General features: G+C 41.2%; 1 protein-coding gene across 5 annotated transcripts in view; it reads right to left on the bottom strand.

Moving 5' to 3' along the window:
• Positions 1-19,761, bottom strand: part of tnrc6c2 (trinucleotide repeat containing adaptor 6C2) — a 125,788-nt gene that overhangs the window by 90,529 nt on the left and 15,498 nt on the right. Inside the window, exon 1 of one of the 5 annotated variants that reach the window (XM_086034302.1) lies at positions 16,145-16,292. The exons of 3 other annotated variants lie outside the window; for them this stretch is intronic. The gene's annotated coding sequence lies outside the window, so the exon portion shown is untranslated. Of the gene's footprint in view, positions 1-9,098; positions 9,237-16,144; positions 16,293-19,761 lie in introns of those variants that run through there. One more of the 5 variants, XM_086034301.1, reaches the window with a different exon arrangement.

Below are 19,761 nucleotides of genomic sequence, written 5' to 3'. Positions count from 1 at the left end.
ATCGATGAGTTCACTCTTGCACCCAAATAGCTCCCCTCTGTGTACAAATCCTTCATCTGTCACTGCTCATAAAAACAAACAAGCTTGTAAAAAGCGAGACATGGCGCGCACAAATGATGGACACTCGCGCAGCCTAGCCATCGCTTGGGACCATCTCGTAGAAGCACTCGTTTTATTACATGCTGCCCGCAAGCTATCGATTCACCAGGCGTCCCCCACGCCAGACTCCCTTGGGACCACACCCATAGGGCCATAGAAGCAAGGTCAAAAGTGACAAGGTCGATGACCCCCATCTGGCCTTTTCACTATTGGACTATAACTATCACTATTAGTGATCAGGGAGCGCAACGGACTGACCAGTAGGTTAAGTCGATGCCACGTGCCGCCCGCAGGGAAATCACAGCTGATACGAGCGAACGCAGCCTTCTGTCTGTTCAAAAAGGAAAAAAAAAAAAAAAAAAAAAGTACTTCCTGCTCCGCTGCAGACAGTCCCTCCTTAAGGCTATTGAGAAAAATCAAGAGGCTGCTCACGCCAGTTAAGTTGATCGATCCTACTGGACCTTTCTTGTTCGACCGTCCATTGACACCGATCCCTCACAAGCGCAGAAAAGAAAGGCACTTTTCTGATAAGTGACAAACCACATAGGTGGGTAGAGAAGCCAAAATGTGTACTCAAATAAGAATACTGTTACTTGGGAATAATAGGACTCAATGTAAAAAGTAGTCCTCCAAAAAATTACTTGAGTAAGAGTAAATACTTCTGCTTTCTGTGGGATTCTATGAAGTCAGTGTACTCCTTTAGCTTGTTGGGGTGAATCCTCTGTTGACAGAAAAAATATCAGGGAATTTATTCATCTAAATTGAGTTATCGTATGCACCAGACAACCAATTTTGTCCACACATGTAGTTCTTTCCTAATGTGAAAAGCAGGCGTCTGTTTGAGGAAAGCATTTACTGTATTTGTCTCAAGTGGGTGACTCAGCCAGCAATCAACTGGGGCACGCTGTCTTTTAGACGAACTGCCATTATTTGCCCAATTTTGCCCTTATGAAGGTCAATGATGCATTTACTGATTTCGGGGAACAAGGTGATGACACAGTTCTTATCTCTTTGTTTTTACTATTCAATGTATTCAAGGTTGGTAAGAGAGACGTATGAGAATAATTAGGGCACAGAGCACATTTTGGGAAGGAACTCTTGCTTTGTTTCTTTGTTGTTGTTTTTCTTAGGACAAATACATTTGTGGGCTGTCTTCAAATTTAAAGAAGTAGCAAAAACGCACTTGTGTCCTATATGAGCTCTGGTTCCTGAATTTCTTTTCTCATAAATTCAGTCAAACCAAAGCAATTTCCCCCCTTAGCAACATGAAATGTAATAAGCATGTCTTGCATGAGCAGGCGTAATAGTCTGAAGAATCAATGCCAGAAAATACAAAGGACGACTGCGCTTTTGTTTGAAGTGGTCATTTTACAGTCATTTTGCCATTTCCAGGGGTCCTTGTCCAAGATTTTTTGTGTGATAGCTATCACACTGGCACTTTGCATACTAGACAGATGCATGATGGCAACTTTCAATGAATTCAAGTGCACAGCAGACCATGGAAGCAAAATTTGCCAAAACCTCATAAAACGCAAAACTTTAAAAATGCTCCTCCGTAAAGTCAAAGCTTGACCAAACGAGTATGAGATTCATATGTGCCTCCAAGGCAGAAATAACTGAGATCCTAAAGCTAGGATTTCCTTCAAGGAGACATTTTATGATTTGCCACCCGAGTTTAAAACAATTCCCAGGTCGGGTTAATAACATGTCTGTTACATGTTTTCAGCAAAAATAAATCACTCTCACGCAAGTGAGTGACTGGGCTAATGAGACGTCTGGAAATTGGACCCAACTATTTGTATGTAAACAAAAAATTCTATTCTCCACAATGTGGTCCTTTTAAAAACCTGTCGCCATTTATAAATCTAAATGTACAACACAGTGGGTTCTAGGTTCACGGTCCCGCTATTTCACAGGGTTTTTTTGTACAGTTCATAACTATTTTGGTCCAACTGTCCTGCATATTGAGTGCACTGTAATTCCACTTACGACCACTAGACGGCAGCCTGCTTATTTCATTTGAGATGGTATAACGGACTATAATCCTGCTTTTTAAGCCTACAGAAAGCAATGGCTGTATGTTCATTCTGTAATGTACATTGTTTGGGCATAAATATTAATGTGTACTGTGTGATAAATGAAATTTGTTAGTTTTGGTCATTGCACAGGCAATGTTTGTATTAATATAAAAGTTAATATAAAATAATTATATTAATATAAAAGTGTGTTTAAAAATCTTAAACAAATTAAGTGACGTAAATACTAAAAAAAACAAGCCTATGGAGTATTTAAATAGGGTATTTCTATATCGTGGATTTCACTTATTGCGGGAACGTAACGCCCGCTATGGAGAGGGTTTACTGTATGATAATTGCAGCGTGTGCTCCTCCACGGCAACCCTTTTGTCTCCATCCGTCTCAGTCCACTGTTTGCTTTAATTTGCACTCCTCGGCTCATGGTTTATTCTGATAAATTGAAAAGGGAAGCCCTGCTAATAAATCAGAGGCCCGTGATGATGAAGAAAAGCCTTAAATAGGATATTAAGATTTATATCGGAGACTGCGCTTGTACACTGACAAGCGCACAATTGCCGCCCTCTTCTCGCTTTCCATTCTGTCTCTCTCAAGTCAAATTGCGGGCCGCCTTTTTCACACGGCTGACAGGGAGGCTTCTTATCAGTGCTGTGCAAAGCGAACGCAAAGAAGAAAATGGGAAGTACAAGCGGAAAAGGTGGAGGAGGGTGGCGGGTCAGGATAGGAAAGCAGAGGGGGACTTTGTGCGGTGCGGCCTTTGTGTTATTGGCTCCGTGTCCAGGCGTGAATGCAACACACAGAGCTTCCATTACGCCAGCACAGTGGTTACATATGAGTGACAGGCTGCGGCATGGCATTGTGTGAGTGTGTGTGCATGTGTGGGCTCCACATTGCTACTGAGATGCAAGATTGAATTTGTGTGTCTTATGGGAGTATACGCTTGTGTGTAATGGGTCCTAGGATCTGCACGCACACCCTCTTGCAAGTGACTTATTTACTCCAGAGGCGAGGCGCAGACCTCCTCACACAATAATTGCTTTATTTTTTTTCTTCTACTCTTTTCGCCATCTCCCTGCATCGCGCCTGCTCTTTGTTCCTAAGCGCTTACGTGCAATAAGTTAAATATATTTGCGAGGGGAGGAGTGCGTTCGCATACATATGAACAAATAAGTGTGCTTGTTTGACTTTCTGCACGCGCCTACATGATGGTAAGAAGATATTCAGGTTTAAACAATATTAGAATGTGTCCTGTCGGTTTGATACCTGTGTTCAGTGCCTATATTGCATATTACATGAAAAATTATCGTACATTTGACTTTCTTTTGGGACTTGGGTTTATCAATTTCCTGTTTCTAGATTAGACTTCACCTGTCTATTTTATAATAAAATACCCCCAAATCCTAACCCCTAACCATAAAAAATGGAATTTGCACTACAGCAGAACCTCCACCTACAGTATATCCATTTTCTGCGGCAAAGAGTTCATAAAGATTCAGTGCCAAAGTATTGAACTGAAAAATTAAATAGTGACCAGGTCATCAAAAAAGAGATTAAAGCTGTTTATTGCCACTCCTAGTTGAAGTTTACTGTCAAACTACACATAAAATAAAGTGAACTAGACGCTTTGTATTCTAAACAAGCAAACAATGTTGCCTTAAGAATGCCCTGCCAGCTTAATGCTAACATAATGGAACGACAAGCTAGTGCTAACAGTTAGTATCGAAAGCCGCGGTTTTAGAAGCAACGGATATTTGATGTGACACCAGCCATCACTAGCTACAACTGAGTAACAGCAGCATGCTGGTCCTGCTTGGCACCTGTGGCTTAGTTGTGTTTAGTGTTTTCGCTGCTGTTGCCCTGTAGTACAAACAAGACGAGCGGATAAACACAACAAAAGCAGCGTGCTAGTCATGCGAGTGAGCACCTACGTCTATGCTGTCTTTATCAGCAAGTTGCACAGTTGTTTCGGATGGTCAAGTTGGCAAATACAAAACTGTGATGGCGTTGAAGGTAAAATACAGATCCTTTTATCTAGTGAAGTAATTAAGTGCTATGTTCATGCACACTGTTTATGCTAACTATTCTCCGGAGCTGCGACATGATCGGCGATATTGGTCCTGTATTTACTTGGTATCGGTTCATACCAAAATATGCAGTATCGCATACATACCGCTGTCCGTCTGTCTATCTATCTATCTATCTATCCATCTCCAGTATATAGCACAGAGTGGCTTAAGTACCGCACTTCTGCACACAAGGGTGGAGAACCCCTGCAAAGACTCCATGCGCAGTGATCAAACAGATATCCATCTTGTTGAATGCTCAGTAACAGGCATTAGGCAAATCGTTGCAATATTCCTTTAAACACCATTACTGCGTTTTCTAATATGCACGTGTTAAACAATGTATAAGGAGAAAATCAATGGCCGCGTGTGTGAGAAATTACCAGTGCAGCAATGAAACATTCAGCTTCACGGAGAACGGCTCCAGTATCGTCTCTATTAGGCTGTTGACTAATGCTTCTAACCACGTTCCCATAATTAAAGGCAGTGTACAATTGAACACTCAAAGGCGGGTTCCCGGCGTAATGGTTGCAATTAAAGGTCGCACACAAAAGCCGGGGCTGCTTTTGCAGTCGCTGCGCTTGATGTCGGCAATTAATTGAAAATGCAAATATGCGTGCTGATGAATAAGAAGGGGAGTGCTGTGGGGGTAGAAAAGATTATCCACCACACTTTAGAAGGCAGAGGAGGTGCAGAATGAGCTTTGTATTCCTTTCACAGGGCAATCAAACCAATCAGATAGGAAGCAGAGGGTGACCTTGCATAACACACACAAAGGCACGGCTAGAATGACACTCACAAGTGGTGCAGGACTGCAACAAGGCCAAACAATCCCAATAAGGATCAATACCAAATTGTGCACCTCTTGCATGTGCCTGAATTTTGTCATGACAGTAAATCCTTGCTATATTGCAGTTCATCTCTCACGTCACAGCTATATCGTCGAATTTTGAGCGATTGTTTTTGATGGGTTTGTACAGTGCAGTGAAGCGGCACGGCCGGGACGAAAGTTGGATTTTGATGCCCCCGAAAAATTTGGGTCCATGGGGGAAGGTGGGGTGTAACAGTGTACCAGTCCCTCAATGTGTTCCCACAACAAATCTTTTTTTTTTCTTTTAAACTTATCATTTAACAATATAAATCAATAATCATGGCCAAAGATGTACATTAAAAATAAAAGAACCGACAGCTGTCACTTTCTGTAGGCGTAAAAAGCAGGATCACAGCAGATGACATTTCAAAAATTTTCAACAAAAACTAGGCTGTACTGAAATACAGTCGACCTACTTCCTGTTTCATTGTTCTTCTTTCAAATTTACACCCGCTCAAACTAAATAAGTATGTCGCCACCTAGTGGTCGATAGTAGAATTACATCGGATATGAACCAGAGTCAGACCAAAATAGAGCTATTATTAACAGTACAAAAAACAAATCTGTGAAATAAAGGGAACACGAACCTGGGGGTTTACTATATATTTTATATTTAGTACATTTTTAATTAATCTTTTTTTGTTTGTATGCTGAAATAAATTGACTAAGTCTTTAAAAAAATGTTTTAACACATTAAATGGTGTTTTAATATGTTTAAATGTTAAAAATGTGTGGAAGAGAAACTACGAATATTTAATGTCTGTGTGTGTTAGGGCTGGGAAAATATATCGTTTTGCGATGCATCGTGATACTTTTTGTGCCGATACCAAGTATCGATACGTATGATGACGTCTCTCTATACGGTATCACAGATTTTCACCTAATACTGGTAGATGTGGAAAGTATCTCTCATGATGAAGGGGGCTTCACTATATTCTATTTATATAATCATCAGTACAGCTCCACATGTACCCATTTTTATCAGTCAGACGCAGTGGCCCAGAGATTAGTCACACCTACGTAGCTGCCAAGCTGCCACCAACTTTACTCAGTGGAGAACTTTTTTTTATTTTTATTCAATAAAGCTCCAGTCAAATAAAAATAGAATAGACAAAACGGACACACTGGCAAGAGCACCGCGTGCGTGCTGTCGTCTTGGCGACGGAAGAAGGAAAGCAGCAGCCTTATTTGGATGAGAGACATGCGAAAGGGCTTGACAGCAAAGAGAGGCAAGCTCATTAAATGTACCCGGACAAATCAGCACAAAATTCAGCAAGTTTTTACGCCAGCAACATGAAGTTGAGCTATCCTCAAGTCATCTATGCTATTCCCAGCGTCAAAATGCTAAATGAGCTTCGTGCAAAGTTTTGCCATTATTCTATGGTTTATTATGTGTCCTAATCAGAAAACCACAACAAAGCAATGAAACTAGTTGCTAATAGGGTTTGACTTGCTTCCAATGAGTTGGATTTTAACATGAATTTTGAAGCCAGGTATGTGTATGATTTCATAATGGGGGCACAGGAACATGTGACATATGCACCCCATGAACAAAAGGTACTTAACTTCCCAGCTGCCATCGACACCAGTACTTAATTTCCCTGTCCTGAAGGTGTGGACCCTGTCTAACATTTGGAAGCAGGCATACACGCAGGTGCATACCAGCATGTGTGACTGGTGACAGATGGAGGATACAGTTGTCAGACCCTTGTTCGAGGGTGCTGTTGTTGGCCCTTCATGGCTAACAGTGGCTTGTAAGCCACTGTTGTTCATGTTAATTAGTCTGCTTTCCCTCCTGTTTGGTAATTACAGGTTGGGTTAGGACACCCACAATGGGGACATTGCACCCAAATGTAGTAGGATGTTGCGCGGTTGAAATATTACGCTAGTAACATATTTGAAACATAGCCACAGTTGTGCACCAATGTAGTGATTATAGCATCCAGCTAACAGACTTTTTTTCAGGCTAAGTAAATTATCTTGAACTAGTTTGTCTCAGTTGGACAACTGTGTGGCATTTTTTAAACCCCTGAACAGCAGATTAAAGGGAAATTAATTTTGGAAAAACTATTTTAAAACTATTTAAGAATCTGTGGAAAGCCTGTGCTCATTCCTAATTGTGACTCAAACTGTGGAAACACTTTTGGCATTTTTAGATTCATTTGTATTGCAAGGCGAAAGAAGTTCATTCTGCTCAATGCGAGACGTTATGATGAACAGGAAACGCTATCTTCTAGATCTAATAAAGAACGGAGACACTCACACCAACGAGCAATTTAGACTCTTCAATGATAGCATGTACGTCTTTGGAAAAAAACGCACGGAAGCACGTCTGGGAGAACTTGAAAATCCACAAACTAAGGCAGAGATTCAAACCCAAACTCTCAGAACTGTGAGACAGACGTACAAACCGTTAGGGCACCGTGCCGCCCCGTGCCCGGGAGTGTCCATCTCACATCAATTCATCTCCTGCTCCCTCCCTCAGGAAGCAGCAAGCCTGAGCGTGTGACAGCGCTGATGAGAAGCAGTTTGTTTTACGGTCCTCAGTTAATTGACTTGACCAGCTTGGCACTACTGGCACTGGCTTCCCTCTCCCTTCCCTTCCCTTCCCTCCCTCCTCTGTCTCTCTCTCTCTCGCTTTCTTTATTGAAGATGACATATTTCCTTTTCATATCTCAGCACTGCAGCCGCCTGACCCATCCATCTCCATCCCGGCACTCTCCCTCTACCACCATGTAAAGTGAGAGGGGGGGGATTTGCTACTTCGTCTAATTAACGCTCCTCTCCATCATTCTCCTCTCGGCAGGCTCACTACAAGATCCTCACCCCTGAGACCTTACTTTGCTTCTCTTCTCCCTCTCTGACCCCTTCTTCTCATTACTGCCTCTTTTCCCTCTCTTCCTCTTCGTGCCACTCCATCTTTCCCCCCTCTACATCTCTCTGTCGTTATTCACTCCTCCGCTGCCTCCCACAATGAGTTAATTAGGCTCATTCCTGGGACCCCACTGCCAAAGCTTGTGCCCACAGGCCCAGACGAAGTGCTGCATCGCTATCTCCTATTTTTAGAAGACGGCACAAAGAAGAGAAGCGGAGACGCGGTGAAAGACAGCTGAAGGTCATTGGGTTTATTGCCTGGGCTCTATAGCGAATTGTGGAGAGAGAATGACAGAGAAAGAACTACAGGCGCAGCGAAGATTGAATGTGACACATGCTGTATAGCATTTTGCATTAAAGTGTCCATTGTGTGTCTTTTCAGTGAGTAACCCTAACCCTCTGACTTCCACGAACGACATGCAGAATTGACCTTCTGAGTTGGGTTGAATTTCATACAAAAAGTAGTTATGAGTAGTAGGAAATTGAACGACATTTATCACGACTCACGAGCGATACATTCCGCAGTAGATGGAAATCCGCGACGGAGAGGGCATTTAAAGATTTTTTTTTCTTCTCTTAAACACATTTAAAATTGGTAGAACAGGATTATGGATGTGTTCTTTAGAATCTGTTCTCCAAATAAGAGATATTTAGGGAGCTTGTTCCAAGCTGTTTTTTTTTTTTAATCACTCAAGAGTTAAGTTGAGATTTATTCTAAACTGACACACACAAAAATAGAATTAAACATTGTACATTTAAACACCAAAATGTTTAACCAAACCATATAGTTTTGCCCAAAAAAGTCTGCTAGCTTAATGCTAACAAACATCTATAATGCACAGCCGGGCTAACAGGAATTAGCATTGATTATATTACGGTTATTATAAACCTTCTAACAACTGCTACTTCAACACACATGGAGCAGCACCACATAAAAACTAAGCACACAACAAAAGAGATTTAAAAATTGTATATTTGAACACCAAATTGTTCTACTTCTAATGAAAGACTGCTAGCTTGATGCTATGATGTGAAACACGGTAGACAGGCTAACAGAAATTAGCATCGACGTTATGGTAATCATTAACCTTCGAGCAACTGCTACTTTAACTGACACGAGCAGCAATACATACAAACAGAGCATACAACAATACTCACGTGGATACGTTCTCTCAGCTCTGTGACCAGCTCTGTGACTCTACAATATACACACAGTACTTTCTCTCATCCAATCAGCTGTGACCATTAACAACAATAGATTTTTTTTTTTTTTAACTATAAGGCAGTGTACCCACAACAAAACAACATATTAGCCTTCTTCTGATAAGAAACCATATTTTGTGACTCCAACAGGTGTTCAAAATGTACCTTGAATTATGATGAAAATACTCACTTATTCAATATGAATGAAATGCATAATACCGTATGGCCAAACAAAACCTCTCTTCGCTTAACAAAGCATGTCAGCAGCATTTCTGCGGACTTGGAACTTTGTAGTTGCTAATGACATGCAACCATAATGTCTCATATGGGCTTGTGTGACTTTTAGCAGCCAATAAGCCGAGTGGGGGGAAAAAAGTCAGACAAAATTTCAGAGGTAGAATGACTTGTGCATTCATTACATGATGCGAGTCGTTAGCATACCCTGCTAAACTTAAGCAAATCTTATGAAACTTCAGTTCAGTGAAATGACAAAGCAGGGGTTCACAATATGGGTCAAATATTTTTGAGATCATTTTTGCCATTCGTGTCATTCAAAAGTATGCTAGTATAAATGTGTGCCCAAAAAATTATAATTGAATATATATTGTATTTAGATATTTATGTCTTCATTTTCAAACATATACTTTTGTTAGAAGCGTGAAACATTGAAATATTTTGAGGGATATATTAAAAGTATTCCAAATATTATGAATATTTCTTGATGTATTTTGATTTAACGCATAGATATTCTGACTCTGGAATGGATTCATTCTATTTCCATTTTTTTTTTCTTGTGAGAGTAAAATCAAAAAGGTATTTCAATGAAGTGTCTGCCACAGTTTCAATGGCCTTAGGAATATTAATGGGTCTCAACTGTTGATGCTGAAAATAGTAAAAACAACAACATTCATGGCTTCATTTGCTGAGAATTCATAACAAGGTTATAACCACGCTGATGTTCCGCTCACTGCTTTGCAGACTGAATGAATCATTCTTCATACACAGCTGACTGCAAGTAAACAAGGCTTCTTTTTCGATGAGAGAAAATGTGCAAAAAAACCCACCAACAACAGCTACAACAAAAAAGTGAGTACTGTACCACTTGGCACACACGGTGGCATTATGAAAATAAATACTAGCAATTGTACCTCATGCGGCTCAAGCAGGAGTTTGGTTTAGGCACACCACTTGGTGACAAAAATGCTCACTTTGACACTCACAGTCATACCGATAAAGGCCTCATCACTTCACTTATAAAAAAACAACACAAAAAAAAACATTACATTAACAAGCTAAGCTGCATGCTACATATACCCCATGACAGTATAGACTGTAAGGAGGAGTTCATTCACCCCTCAACCTTTAATAAACAAAGCAATCACTCACATGTAGGCTCGACATTATGAGGCAATTATGCAAAACAACACATTTTCCCACTACACCTTCCACACTTGTTTCACATGACTACCCCCTCACCTTTGCATATTCATAATCGGCCTGTTTTCTCCCCAAACGCATTCGTACTTATGCAACACGCGATATATTCAATCAATCAATCAATCAATCACATTTTATTTATATAGCACTTTTCATACATAAAAATGCAACTCAAAGTGCTTTAAAACATTCAAAGCAAAACATAGAATTATCTTCAATCAAAAGAAAAGATAAATTATTTAAAAGTTGTTGAAAGCCAAACTAAAAAGGTGTGTCTTGAGCTTCCTCTTAAAAATATCAACAGTCTCTGCAGACCTGACATCCTCTGGCAGGCTATTCCAAAGGTGAGGACCAAAATGGCTGAATGCAGCCTCGCCATGCATTTTGGTCCTCACCCTTGGAATAAATAAAAGGCCGGCGCCAGAGGACCTCAGGATCCGCGAGGGCTGGTATGATAAAAGCAAATCAGATAAATAAGATGGCCCAAGACCATTAACACATTTATAAACTAATAAAAGTACTTTAAAATCGATCCTGAAACACACAGGGAGCCAATGCAGCAATTTCAAAACTGGCGTAATGTGCTCCCGCCCTCTGGTTCTCGTCAGCACCCGAGCGGCTGAATTCTGCAGTAGTTGCAGTGGTGAAATGCTCTTTTTCGGGAGGCCAGAGAGCAGGGCATTACAGTAATCTAAACGACAGGAAATAAAGGCATGCATCAGCACTTCCGTGTTAGCCTGAGAGAGAAACGGGCGGACTCTGGCGATATTCTTAAGGTGATAAAAACCAATCTTGGTTACATTTTTAATATGAGGAATAAAACTGAGCTCAGAGTCAAAAATGACGCCAAGGTTCTTCACACAGTGTGAGGGATTAAAAATGTGTAGTTTTGGTAAAAGCTTCTCTCTCTGACCTTCGGGACCGATAACTAAGACCTCAGTCTTGTCCTCATTGAGCTGTAGGAAATTATCTGCCATCCATGACTTGATATCTAAAATGCAATTTAAAAGGGTATCAATGGGTCCTGTGTCATCAGGAGACACGGCAATATACAGCTGCGTGTCATCAGCATAGCTGTGAAAGCTGATGCCGTGTCCCCTGATGACATCCCCGAGGGGAAGCATATAAAGATTAAAAAGTAAGGGGCCTAAAATCGAACCTTGAGGAACCCCACATTTAATTTCATGAGTTTTAGAGGAACAAGTATCCATACTTACAAAGAAATATCGGTCTGTGAGATAGGAATAAAACCAGTCAAAAACAGTACCAGAGATGCCCACTAGATTTTTAAGTCTATTTAATAAAATTTGGTGATCTACTGTATCAAAAGCAGCGCTTAGATCCAGTAGCACCAAGACTGTGAGTTTTCTCACGTCTGCAGTGCACCTAATATCATTTAAGATCCTTAAAAGAGCAGTCTCCGTACTGTGGTTCATCCTAAAACCAGATTGATATTTCTCCAAAATATTATTTGTATTTAAAAAATGATTCAACTGGATGAAAACCAGTTCACACACCAAGCACGCCAACGTTTTCTGCAAAATGGGATTCATGGTAATATGAGTCATCGTTCTCCTTCCTTGGAGGACGTTTTAAATAGAAGCTCAAGTCGTTTCATGGTAATGTTTTTGTCAGTCTCCCTCCATCAAGCTTGTGCTAATGAAGTGATTTAAGTGGGAGAGCGATGCAGAAAGATGTCGCAAAAAAAGTACGTGCAACAATTGGAGTGTCAGAAAAAGCTCCCTTTATAAGAGTATTTCTGAGCTACATACTGCAAAAGTAAAAGGTTGAACACAATTCCTTGATCAGTTCTGATTTGTTGGCATTTCAAAGCAATTTTTGCCCATAGGAAAAAATGGAATTATTGGTATTCTTAAATTCAACCAAAAACCTAAATCTGTTTCTATGTCACACTATTACACTGATGAAACAGTGATTAAGTGAATGTGTGGCTTAGCAAAAGAGAGATTCATTTGAAGTTTGAATGTGGAATCACGAACATCTGCTATGTAGGAAGTTGCAGAGTCTCCACCTGCCACCTGCAGCAACACCACAAAAAATGGTTTAGATTTGTTGCCCGTCACTTTCCTGGAAAAAAATAAATGGCACAAGAGAGCTTTGGAAAACTTGCTAAATATAGCGACAAAGTTGCTAAATTGGCAACACTGAGCAGCCCCCCCTATCATCGTTATGAAGGCCACAATCTGCATTTGCATGAGATAGAACAGAAGAATGTCGGACATCTTTGATTAAAACATCTGGGAACGCTTTGAAGCACTTTTAAATATTCCCAAGACATTTTCAACAAATCTATACATCAATCTATGTGAGAACAGTGCAGCGAAAGTCTGCAGTCTCGTCCTCTACCCCCAAACACAGCCTTCCTTGATTTAGGATCCTCACCCCCTGCTTTGTTGCCGTGCCAACTGGCAAACCACCATGCCCACATGGCTGGCTGGCAGAGGAAAGGCTGTGCCTTTCACAGCCCGGGCATTACCAAGGGCCACTCCACAGGGAGCCTGGATGCTAATTGAGAGGGGTTGAAAGTGTCTGCATGGAGTGCCTCAAAAAAAAAAAAGGGGGGGGGGGGATGCTGGGGCTGCTGGATATGTCCTGATGTCAAAGCATTTGATATTGGTGCAATAGATCAGAGTTTACACAAAGGATGAACACATTCTATTTGATTTAATGATATGTTGCAATTTGTCTCAGTTGAATTGAGGACTATTTTGAGGACAAATGGGGTCCATTTAACATGAGACGAGAGGCTCGATTCCCTTGAACTCCGTTGTTAACCTGTGCGGCATCATGGGAGGTCCTGGGTTGAAAGTGCAGCTTCTGCTTCCTGCAAACTGCCCTGGAGGCATTGCTCTATTCTTCTGCCAGCGCTCAATTACAGCCCATGATGATGAAGCACCTTGTGCTAGCTGGGTTACAGAGCCACAGGGCTCCATGTCAGGTCCCTTATTAATATTTCAACCCCTTCCTTTTGTACTGTATTTACCCCTTATCTGCTCAATGTTAGGCCACGTCACACCTCAGCCCTACAACGCCTCAGGCGAAGACTTGTTTAACAAAACGAGCTCATTCACCCCTCAATGGGGTTTTCACCCAGCCAGGAGTTGATGACCTTGGCTAAAACGGTGCCAAAAATGCAGTGCGAGGTCACAAAATCTCCAATAGGAGCGACCTCTGCCAAGGTTTAAACGACTGTCACGTGAATGGCTTTGATAAAAGATAGCTTAGAAAAAGATAGTAAAATGTCATTGTGGGTTTTTTTTCCCTTTATAAACACGTGAATTAAAAAACAAAAGTTAGCAATGTCACAAACTGGTTTGCGTGATGTTGGAGGACCTAAATGCAGGGAAGCAGCGGGGCAAGACTGAGGAACAGTAGCAATCTCAAAAAGTATTCATTCACACAAAATTGAAAGCAGGAGCATGAAGCAATCAAAATACAAAACTAACATAGTCCAGCAAATCGAGATTCAAAGTTACACACCAAAATTGGGAATAAACTCATGACAAAGGGAAACAAAACATGACTCCGGGAAATGTGACTGACAGAAAGAGAAGCAATGAACTGCCAAAGACAGAAAGAAACCGGGGAACCAAAAACAAGGCAACCGACGAGACAACAAGTGGCTGAGGCTGACGAGAACAGGTGGAAACAAAAACCTAACGAGCAAGACATGGAAAAAGTCACGCTAGGAAAAACCAAGAAAAAAAACAAAACTCAATCTAATCAAGACACCGATCATGACAAGCAACAACGTACAGTAAATGAATAGGACATCCCTGAAAATGAATGTGAATATGGATTGAATGCTTCTTTTATTATTGATGTGACCATATTGTCACTTCAGCCATATTGTGCTGAGCAGCCCAGACAAAGATATGATTAGATAGGCTTGGCTCGGTTATCTTTTTAGACGCATGGTCATTCATAATCCTTCAAATTTGAAGTGGGATCAATTCCTACTGTGACTGACAGGTGACTGGTTACCTTAAATGTGGGCAGGACAAACATTAAAAGTTGGATGGATGAAATTGTTGTCATTTGTGTTCATCTACATTACAGTTGTAGGCGGATTCATTTTACTACAACCCAAGTTGAGCGTGACTATGACCATAAGAGCAACACTGCCAGACTTTAGGAAGATTTTAAACGAGATTACCGGTGCAATGCAAAAGCCAGAAATAGACTTTATTAAAAGTTAAGAAGGATTGTTAGAACATCAACACAAGAAATAAGTACAGCTGCGATGGTCAGGAGCTGAGAGTTGATGAGGGCAAACAGAACGGAGGTTATAAGCTCATTCATCTCACAGCAGTCCAATATTATCAGACGGAACAACCACCCCTCCCTTCCAAACACACATACACACACACACACATTCTGTCACACACCCTTTATTCAAAAGCTCGGCGCCTCTCCCGTCCTCCCGTTGGACCCCCTCGGCTTTCAATCACAGGTTGTGGTGCCCGTTTTTCCCAGCAGGAAGCTAATTCCGCTTTTATCCCCAAGTAATATTGGCCTTATCACCCGCGCCACTGCATCCATGCCACGACTCGCTGAGCCACGAGGCAAAGCGGGGGGGAGGGGGCTGGGGGCCTGGCATCAGACGAGGCAAGACAAATGTCAGCTTGGTGGAACCGTTTGGGAGGCTGCCGCTTCGTTATGCACACGCACAATCACACACAATTATAGGGACAAGACTGGTAAACTCCCCATGGGTCTTTCTCACTCAAGCCCCTTCGAAGAGATCCAATATTGCTCCTGATATTGTGGTGGCGTGACATCAATTATGGTACGTACGCACACGGGTCCTATAAGCCAACATTCTTACAATGTCCATAAAAAAAGTTTTGAGTGGAAAAATAACACAAAGCGCAGCCTTCAATATTAATACTGTGTTTGCTCAATCTCTTTGATAGATGCTGTGCCTGGTGCATTGTGCATATTAGACAAATAAGGGTCCCCTTCATTTAGACACTTTTCCCTTTTCCCATCAGAAGAAAACAGTAAGTGTAATTGTCTCAGCTCATAGTTAGTTAACTGCTGCGCCTGTTTGAACTGTTGCTCACCAAAACAGCAGTGCCGTAGTGCATAGGGAGTCAGATTTACCAAAAATATGGATTCTTACGGCTGTTATATCTAAATGCACTGTCTTTCGCCATTGAAATGAATGGGAAATGTCATTCGTCCACACCAACCTACCCTCCCAAAATAAAGCAACACGAAATGTGGTAATGTGATTTTTAAAAAAGGGGACATTAACCATTTTTAATATTGTACTTAAAATAAAAATAGAATAATAAGATAATTAAATGGTAAAAGGGTGTATGTGCCAGACTTGGCCAACGGGACAAAGTAAAATGGACTCATACAGATAAACAAAGAAGAGAGTGGCTCTTCTTTTGTCTGCATTGACATTGGCACTATTCTCAATGACTCGATGAGTTGCTAAGATATTGGACTTTTTTCCCAGCTGTTTGAGACATTTTTCAATAAATTTCAAGGGCATGTACAGGTCTCAGCAGGGCTTCAATGCATTAACTCACGGATTTGTTTGTTCAGGCGAGGAAGTCGGGAGTCAAGATGTGGTTGCTTCCAAATGTCAAATAATGCTTCCTAAAGTCCAAATGATGCTTTCAGATAATGCCGAACTTGAAAAACCTTATCTGACCGAGGCCTGCTTGCATGCCCAGCTCTTTGTCCACACACACCTGACTTAAGGCGGCCATCTTGCTTTTAACCCTTGACCTCACCAAGGAGAGCACACCTCTAAATGCAGTAGCCATACCTGGCCATTGAGGGGCACACTAAACAAAAATGACCAAATAAAAGGTCAAAACTTCAATAACAAAACTTAAGCACAACAAAGACACAACTTCTACAATAATTTATCTCAACTATAAAAAAATGGTTTACTTTCATTCCACAGACAAAAATAAGTGATTTACACAAAAATATAACTGCTATCAAAGAATGTGGCTCGAACACCCGCAGACAATAAAAATATTTACCCGTGAGTATTGTGAAATTGTCTGTCTACATATGTTACTCCATTGTTTGTGTTCAAACATCTGTCGTTTAAATGGTTCTTAAACCGCCACATAGATGCTAATGATTAGCATGTCAATGGCTTTTTTTTTCCTTTGCATGTTAACATTACGCTAGTGGAGCCTCAAAAGTAAAATTAAGGCTTGTGTCTCGAAAATCTCTTCAGTTGGCTCACATGTATCTGAAGGCACCACTATAGTGTCTTTTTTGCTATAGTACTAACCTGACTCCAACTTTTTCGTGCCCAGCGCAAGAGTAGCACAAAATGTGGTCTAACTGTGCGCATGGGTGGACTTTTCTTTCTTTTGGTACTTTCACAGTTAGAAACTTCTATCTATCCGAATAGATGCCTACCCCACCTGTAGCTCAGTCAATAAATATCCTGAGCTTTTTTTTTTTTTTTTTTTAATTCTTTTTTTTGGTACATAATGCATTATTTTTTATTTGTTGTGTACACGTTTTCACTCCATTTCCAAGCCTGAGCTCTCCCTTGACCACCACTGACCGCGTAGGGGTCCACTACTCCTAGTAAACAAGATGTCACAGAACACAGCAGCCTTCGTTACACCATACAGCACCATGTTAAGCACTCTGGTTTGCACTTACTGCAAACACAAACGCACAGAGACAAGCTGACACATTATACTGGGGAGACTTCCTGGAGGTGAAATCTAAATGCCACTAATAGATTAATTCTGAACATGCTATGTATGCAAATGGTCTGCGTTGCCCCCACATGGTGCCCGTGACTTGAGTATTTCCATCAAACTGGGGGAATTTCCCCCGTTGCCTCCCTGTGCAGTGCTAATGAAGATGTATGGTACAGGTAGAGTGATGACATTTACACAGGCAGCAGACAGCTTCCATCTGTAACACGGCTGTCTGCACTGTGAGTTGGAATGCCCACGCTTTTGGGACACGAGCACCTGAATTTAAGGAATTTAGGGGAATGAAGTCACTCGCTTGTAAAATAGAAAATTGTAATGGAATGATGGTTTTATGCTATTGTTTTCTGGCCCTGATAGTATTACACGCCCCTTATATGCACATAGCATTATTTAATACTTATTTTGTATTAGTCTGACTATTAGTTTAATGTAACTGAAGAGACATTGTGAGTATGGATGAGTGAACCGGTATATACAGCAAAAGGAAAGATGGGTGAAAGGAGTCAAGGAAAAGGGATGGACGCAATATACAAAATGAAAGATAAATTAGTTGAAGGGATGGAGAAGGGGAAAGATGCAGGTTGGATGGACGCATAAAACATATTTGAAAGACATTTTTTTTTTTTTTTTTTTTACTTAAAGAAGGAAATCAACCCAAACACATTTTTTTTCAAGAATATGTTCCCAGCATGCCCATGAGTTGAAACACAGCCCTCTGATTGATATTGCGTTTGTGGAATATAAATTAAGCAGCAAAATCCACCCCTTTTTAGCCATCTCAGGGGGCGGCCATTTTGTCACTTCTGTCAACTGAAAACGACATCGCACCGACTCACGGCTCAGGTAACGACCAATCACGGCTCAGCTTCAGAAAACAGGTCAGCCGGTCTCATTGAAACGTGACAGAATTCAAACTCTTTCTCACTTTCATTTATGACCTACTTGACTGTATACTAAAAATGAACACAAAGTCAGATATTTTATTAGTGATTATTTTTTATTTACATGAAGCTTATGTGCATGCTCCTCTCTCCTGGTGGTAGGAGCTGGGAGGGTCTCAGTGATGGATCAGGCTGTTCACGTTATCAGGCTACTACCTGGAGGCAAATGTTCCTTCAATGGGAGGCCAACACCAGCAGACTTCCATGAATGTGTGTGCGTGTGTGTGTAATTTCAGAAATAATAAATACCCGTACAAGCAACAAGAAAGCCTCAAGGGCCGGCATGCATCCCAGCGCCAGCACACAGCAAACAAACACACGCACGCGCCTTCCATTTGCTGGAATGAAATCTGGGCGCTTTCAGAGACGGAGCGAGTTCAATTATTTATGGTCGGACGTCTCCGGGCAGGCAGGGCCGTAATAAAGTTAAGGGCGAGACTAATTTGCAGTTTGATGGGTGGGCTTTTAGCACTCGATTCTCGGCCAACCTTAAGTACATATTGTTTTTACAGATTTGATTTCTCCTTTATTGTTTTTGTTATTAATAAACTGACTGTGCGTGTGTGTGTGTGTGGCATATAACGGAAGCTCCTCATTTGCTGTTAGTGAACAATAAAAAAAAAAAAAAAAAAAAAAAAAGGAAATTGACCAGAGATGAATAAGTGAGTAATCTGTGTGAGGGGAAATATGAGATACATAAGAGGTAATCCTCATTTTAAACATGCAGTAAAGGTGGTAGTGCTAAATCTTTTTACAGCAGCCTGGAGGTATTCTGTGTCTAAATACATACTTGAACGCAGTGAATCATCTTCCTGTTTGCACGTCAAGCTCAACTATGCACACACACTCCCTGACTGCCTACAGAAACGCATAAGGGATGGCGAGTCATCGCCACACAGGCCGCCGAGGCGAGAGCTTTACAGTAGGAAGTTCTGATTTAAAACAATGCGCACTAAACCTTGTAGCCCAATTTGATGTGCCGTTGTTGGGGCTGTAAAAAACAAAGCACTTTAACAAGCTTTTAAAGGCGTGAAAGGCTGTAAAATCGGTTATGGAGATTAAAAGACACGGAGAAATGTGGGCTTATACAAGCCCTGGTGGACCCTTTGGAACAGACAGCCAAACAAGAACAAGACGTATAGTGCTTTTGCTCCCCCGTGAGTGCTTTGATTAATGACGCCATGCATATTTATTGCTTAACGCGTGGAACAGGAGCTGACAAGCCCAACAATTAGGTCAATTACCGGATGACAACGTTGTTGTGTTGGGTTAATTACTGGACTCTCTGCGGCGAGAAGCATCCATTTGCACGTGGGTGGCATGTACCAAAGCAGAGATGCAAATGAGCTCACCTGTTGGCCAGAACATGTTCAAATATGTTGTTTTTTTTGACGGGTGAGTGCTATGGTTTGCTCGACTGTTTTGTTGAAATAAAGGGATTTTATTATTTCCTGGTTAATTTATCACAGGTTGGGTTTCATGCATATATTAGCCTAAGATAAATAT

The sequence above is a fragment of the Filicampus tigris genome, chromosome 6 (assembly GCF_054856515.1).
Source record: "Filicampus tigris isolate MCC_2025a chromosome 6, RoL_Ftig_1.0, whole genome shotgun sequence".
Taxonomy (NCBI): domain Eukaryota; kingdom Metazoa; phylum Chordata; class Actinopteri; order Syngnathiformes; family Syngnathidae; genus Filicampus; species Filicampus tigris.
This window is presented reverse-complemented; position numbering and strand designations above follow the sequence as displayed.